Consider the following 7,660-nt stretch of genomic DNA (forward strand, 5'->3'; position numbering starts at 1 on the left):
CAATTACAAAAAATTTTACTTTAAAGACTTTACTTTCAAAACATTATCAAAACAGTACCACCACAATTTAAAAAAAATGGTTTACTATTTAAGTACTTTTACAGACTTCGATGAAACCAAAGAGTGTATAAACATAGAGTGTGGATCATTCAAAAAATTTTAAAAATGAAGGGCAAAAATGAGTGAGGGCAAATTCACAAAAATCAGTCGCAGAAGTCGGGGAAATCATATTTGAGTTATTTCTGTGTCACATGGACTCGTTGTGACTCAATTTTAAATTTTATAGCTTCAACATGAGGGAGAGTTTGGAGTTTTCAAACATTTCATAGTTAATAAGTCCAAAGAAATTTGCATTGCTATCAAGTCATTTTGTGCGCTTTGAACTATAGTTGTTGATATTTTTATGTACAAAAGTGCATTTAACAACTGAGAAATCAAGAAGAGGAACTTATGAGAATATCAAAGCAATAAATATCTGCCAAAATATCAAAAAACTGATTTTTTATTTTTAATCCATTTTATTTTATTAATTTTAGAATTTTCTGAAAATACGAAATTTCTTTTTTAAAGTTTAACTGAATCTCACATTTGTATAGATAACAGTAAATAGTACTTATATTTTGTAAATTGTTGTAACTTGTTTGCAATTTAAGAAACTTTTAGCGAAATTTAGCCTTTATAATTTTTTAACTACTAATTGAATTATCATTTTTTATATATTTTAAAGCTTTTATTAACAATAAAATTTTAAAACTGAAGATTTGCAAAAATCCCCCATATTTTTATGGCCTTTCTCACTGCAATCTGCAATACCCAAAAAATGTGTCCAAGTTTTTTCATAAAATTTTTTCCATTAATACCCAAATGTTAAAGGTTCACAAAAATTTGTTGTTCCCAGTCTATGTTTTGTATATATTTCAGATCTCAGAAATTACTGAATAATTATGCAAAATATGCCCTTCAATAAACCTCATACATTTTAACAAAAAATTCAATTAGTAATAATATAAAAACATTTATTATAAATATTGCTTATATGGTAATTCTAATTATATATATTATATTTCTGTTGAAAAACTACGTAGTTACCATGTATTATGTTCAGGCGCACGCCCTTCAACATGAGCGAAACTTTTAATATTGTATGCATAACTAATTGATTCTAATTCTAAATTTGCTCATTATTTTCGCAATATAAGAGCAAAATACCTGTTTTTGTTGGGCTATGGACCACCCCGCACAACTGTTGTAGCTGCAATTAAAACCGTTGTAGATACATCTGGTTTCAAAAAAAGCACTAAAGAAATTGTAAATGTGCAACTGCACATTTCATACAAAAAAATTGATCGAATATTTGATAGTATGCATAGTTGTCCTTTACCTTGTGATCAAAAAAGAACAAGAATTTTAATTTTTGAATTCCCGCGCTTATCCAATCGTTAAACTGTAAAAGTTTAACGCATATCGTACAATTAGTTTTTGTTTGGCGTCTATACAAAGAAGTCGAAAAATTTTCGTGTGACGATTTTTACCTTATGGCCTCTATGATCTCAAAACGCGTTCCTCGCAATGGCAATTTGAGTCGGGGATGAGGAAAAAGTCACACGAGACCATATCAGGAGAGTACGGTGCTTGGTTGATGATATTGGTGGATGGTGGAGCATCCAGTTTTTTAAAAATAAACTTTTATTATTTAGTACTTCTAAGATTATTACTTTTACTTGTAATAGAATAAAGTATTTGTTTACGAATACTTTAGATTTAATATTCGATTCATGTAGTTGAAATGTCTTAATCTCTACATATATAGAGTAGGAAATCCGATTTATAAATGAATCACATAGTTCGGCGGGTTTATTAGTAAATGAAAAATTTACTAATAACACCCTAAAAGTTGTTATTTAGTAACTTCTTAAATTATTCATATATTGTATCTCAATATGCCTTGGTTCTAACACATGCGCTGTTATAATCCTTACTGCTTACTTTTTAGAAATCTAAGGCTTTATATTTTACAGTAGGTCATATTACTAAGAGTTTACGTTATCCACTGTTTAGTGATAAATTACTATCTTTTAACTTTTCTAAAACATGTTAACTGAAATTTGTATTACACGTGATCCATAATCCGAAATATTCATATTTTAATGGTTTTTAACCGTATTTTTCCCAACCACTATTAGTGAAACAAATTATTACTGTGAAATCGATTTCATTTCACTTTTTTTTTTATTCTTTCTGTTGGGCTGTAGACAAAGCATTTCTAATTTGTAATCTTATCATTATTGCCCAATTAATCATATTTTTTCATATGCACATAGAGGATTTAATTCTTTCGCCCAAGTTAAATTATAATTTCCCAGTTTATTCTCTGAATGATCTAAGGGAGCTTAAAGAAATTGATATCTTTAATATAATTAAGATATTCTATATATTGGTTTTATTTGATAATCATTTTACATCATGAAATGTCTGAAATGTGTATATAATTTGGGTTTGTGTCTGGTCTGCTGATAAAATATTTATACTGGACATTTTTATTTCCCGCTTCTATAACATTATGACCAAAACATTCAACATTTTCTATATTTATGCGGATACATACCATATTTATGCGGATGTCGTTAAGTTAGTGTTTACATATAGCAGTTAATAATTCCTTCACAGTAATATGTAAGGTATTAAATAAATATTTTAATATTGTGCAAAGCTTTACTATGGAATATATTAGCTTATTTTTTGTACTGCGACTATATTTAAATAATAAATTAATGTTTTTGTTTTTCACTTTTACTACTAAAATTACCAATTCTTTTTATTTATGCGCAATGATAGTCAGCTGTTTCGATTTTCGAAAGCGTTGCAAAGTTAACCTGAAGAAACTTATTCACAATTCATTATTAAAGTCTTAAAAAGTCATATACATATGTACATAAAAGAAAAAATGTTCTGTGCATTGAAAGTTTGAATTAAATTGCTTAAAAATAAAAATTTAATATAAGAATTGCAGAAATTTTTAGTATGTTTTAGATTTAATAAGTTGTCGTTAAAACTTAATTTGTACATGTTTGACTTCTTTCAAACTAAAATTTCAAATTTTTTTCAAGTAAAACAAACCACTTATATTTAAATACACATTTTATATGCATAATTCTTTAAATGCAATAGATAAATATAGTTTTTTCTTCCATATTGTACGTTCATTTCACAAGTTTTATCTTTTATTTATGGGGTAATAGATATTATGAATGCAGTATTCACATAAGAGTATCAATATAATATTTTACCTAATTTCGATATAAACTATATGTAAAATTCAGATATATATTACTAAAACTGAAGTTGTCGCCAAAGTGTTCAAGAAATGAAAACATTTTGGCAATATCTCGGTTTAAAAACGTATTATAGTAAAAAGTCATATATTGAACATACATAGATGTTTTCTATTTTTTTGGCCGTATTCAACATTTTGTTATTTACTTTCTAAAAATTAAAAAGAAAATTGATGATTTAGAAAATTTTTATTTTGGTTTTGAAATCGTTTTAAATTGATTTTGTAATCTCCGAATTATGATCGAAAGATTGATTAAAATAATGAAGAATGATTTACATATTTTGTAAATAAAATTATATCCATATATATAAATATCCTATATAAATATATATAATATATAAACTTTTTTTAGTGTCTGTTATTATATAATAGCATAATAGCATATTTCTAAAAAACTTACACCAGTTTTTAAATAGCATCATGATGTGATATAAATACGTCCCAAGTCATTTTTTTGCTCAACTATAATACACATATTCGTATTAACTGATTAACAACATGCCACTTTTTTTAAAATTAAAATAAATTACTTTGAATTAATATTTTTTAATATCTATAAAGCTGTTTCATTTTATAAATTTGAGTATAATGAGCATTGCAAGAAACTTAAATGTTAATTGATTTTTCACCGAACATATAATATAAAATTGTGTACAGAAATTTCAGCAGTTGTTGGAGAATTAACGTAAACAGAGCAGTTGAAACTGTAAAAGAAAACCTCTTCTATTGACTAAAATGATTTTATATCACAATTTTGAACAACTTGAAAATATCTCTTATATACTATATAAAACCAATGTATATTTAAGCAACTTTATTTTAAATAACATTACTTTCAATTATTTTTTTAAATCCCTAAATGGTTAAACACAGAAAATGAAAAGGATTCAGGAAACAGTACATTGTACGAACGAAAATCACGGTAATTATTTACTGCGCATGACACGATTTAAAGAAACACCAAATATATGGTAAATGTCTTATTTTTGATGAAAATAATTATTTTAACGTAATGTAAACTCTTCAAACACAAACAAAATGCTTATTCTTCACTATTATGTTATTGAAACTCAATCTTGGAGAAACTTCAAATCAGAAATTTATAATTTATAAGTTAATACTTCTGATAACAATTTTCTTTCAGTATACTTAACGATCAAACATTTTAAAGATGTATAAAAATTAAAACAATGTTATAGTGTTTTTATATATATATGTATATATATATTTATATATCCCTATCGAAGCTTTTTTTTGGTCATGACAATACAAATTTAATGTTGACTTATGTATAGAGTAAAATTATATAAAATATATATGTCATACAAAGAAAATAAATCAATAAATATCGAACTAATGAGTGAAAGATTTATAACAACTATATAAGTCAAGGGTAATAAAGCTTTTTGCAAAAGAGTATAACTATGAAGTATCCCAGCTTCATACTTCATACTTAGTCACAATTTTATTATAGAAAATCAGGAAGAAGGATTTACATTAGGGGTATTCAGGCAACTGATTAGTTGCTTAGTAGATGATTACAGCAAAAATTTGCATACATAAAAGAAACTAAGCAGAGAATCTACTATTTCGGAGATTCTCAGATTAGTGAAAATTTGATTAATCGTGTTGCCAGTACCAAGTGACGGCGCAATGAGCATAGGGTGTCTCAAAAAGAAAATGCAAAAATAATAACATAAATTAATAAATGAAATTCAGTAAAACTATAATTTTTAAAAGGAAAATAATATAATTAAAAAGTATAAATTTGAATATTCTACTTCTTGATATATGACACGTTTGCAATTTAAGTTATATGATAAATGACATGATAAATTTAAATGGTATTAAAATTTACGAATATTTGAGTATTTCACTATTAACATATGTTTCGCTTTTGCTGTTGCAAAAACAAACTAATCAGAGTACGCATTTTGGGTCGTTCAAGCAACAAATTAACATCGAAATGCTAATTTTTTTTTTAAATGAAGTTTTTTAATTAACTCAGCAACTAATCAGTTGCCTGAATGCCCCTCTTATAAGTTATCAGTTTATTATCAGCTAAACATCTTGAAAATGTGATCAGAACAATTTGTTGTTACTTTATATAAAAAAATAAGTAGTTTTATTTGTGAGGGACGACTATATTTTGTAATACAAGTTAAATGGTGAACTAAGCAAATACATAGTACATAATCACCCGCTCTAACTAAAGGGCGTATTACATATCAAGAATTTTTGTCAAAAATTTTTGTCATCGCTTGCTATTATACATCAAATTTTTTATATTTATGTTATAATTTTGTTTTATGTTTTTAAATTTATTTTTATATATTATATTTATTTTAGTATTTTAAATCATCTTAATGACAGGTTAAAGTAGTTAAGAAATTTTCCATAGATAGACAATACAAATAATATTTAAAATAAAAGATTCAAACAAATTATATACGGACTACAAACTAATTAAAAAAATTCGATTATTTCCTAAGAACACTGATGATGAGTACTTGGCCATACTCGAAACAGCGTTGTGTGGTCAGTCAAATTTCAATAAATTAAATAAAATTTCGTCCTTGTCTTTTCTTCGCTATACAAATTCTTCTAACTCTTAAATAGTTTTTTTTCGTCATAAAGACGCGCCGCTATCGGCAAGAAAAAATTAACATTAAAAGATTAATTGTTATTTAATTTTTGATAATTTGCATATTTTTGTTAGTCCATTGTTATTAATATTTTAAATCTTCTTAACATGTTTTAGTAAATAAGAAATTTTCCCTAGATAGATAATACAAATAATATTTAAAATTAAAGATATAATTCATTCATGGTAGCAAACCATCGTCTGTTAACGATAAATCATGCGTGCATTGAAACGCTCCCATTCCTTAAAATAAGGGAAATATTGCATGCCGACATAATCCGATTGTATATAAAAAAACACGAGTGTGTTTGAGGAAATATTAAAATTTTTTTGATTTCCATCAATACTTTTTGTAAAACTTCAAATGTTTCTAAAAAAAATTCGAAAAAAAATTGTCATATGTATATACACGCTTAAAAGAATAGAAGCGAAAACATCGTTTAAATGCATACATGATTTTATTTTGTAGTATATTTATTGTTTTTTTCTGAGGCGTATTCAATATAATGTCGCCTAGTTCAAAGTGTAATAGCAAGCGATGATAAAAATTTTTGACAAAAAATATTTATTGTGTATTACGCGCTTAATGCGAAACAATGGATTCGGTTATTCATGCCGAAGTAGAAATAGGGGATAATGTGAAATTCAAATGAATTTTAGTTTCGATATAATCGTTGGAGAATTTTATATAAGCTGTTACAAATATTGAGCAATCATTTTCTATTTGTTCGTGTGTGAGCTCTTTGTTGTTTTTGTTTTTATGTTATTGAGTTTCTTAAATGTTCGCTTGCTGACAGCAACTGCGTGTGATTTCGCTTGTTAATTGATATAGTAGTGTCTTAACTCGTACAATGTTTAGTACTGCGGATGCAAATTTACGAAGTATCCGCAGAATCTCCGCATAAATCGGATAGTGAACGGTCTCCGGAGATAAAATAAAATCGGATTTTTTGTAAATCCGAAGTCTACTACTCGCAGTGAAATTATTCGGAGACTTAATGAAAGGGAGAGCGCAAAATACAAACGAAAGTGCATCACACCACAAATAAATACAATTTTTTTTAGGGATGATAGAATTGCCTTTGTACAATTTTGTGTGTTTGTTATTTTACGCAGAAAATTATATGTCTTTGTATTATTTTATTTTATTTATCTTATTATATATTAATAAATAAAAAAAAAAATTTTAAATAACTTATATTAATAATTTATATTAAAGAAATTTATATTAATGAAAATTTTTAATATAATTTAAAATACATATATGCATAAATGACGAATGCTTTTTTTGCTTTATTTTTTGACACTCCGCAATAGAATTGCTATTTTTGTTATTTTATTTTCAAATTTTTGGAGTAAAACAATAATAACAAATAAACAGAATACAATCGTTGAAAATTGCATTATTATTTTTTAATTTTTTTTTTTTGTTTTTTTTTGACCGCTGTATGTAAACATTTTATAACATTAATATTTATGAATTTCATTGGTAATCGAAATTGTATAAATGTTTTCATTTTTCGTTCTTAAAAAAATTTTAATCGCAAATTAGTTATAAAAAAATAATAAAAATTAATAAAGTAATAAAAATAATATGTTTTTAAAGGGACAGATAATAATATTATCAAAGTTTTACATATGTATTTCACTTTATATTTAAAATGTTCAATAATATAATTTGT

Source organism: Teleopsis dalmanni, chromosome 1 (assembly GCF_002237135.1).
Source record: "Teleopsis dalmanni isolate 2A chromosome 1, ASM223713v2, whole genome shotgun sequence".
NCBI classification, from domain to species: Eukaryota; Metazoa; Arthropoda; class Insecta; order Diptera; family Diopsidae; genus Teleopsis; species Teleopsis dalmanni.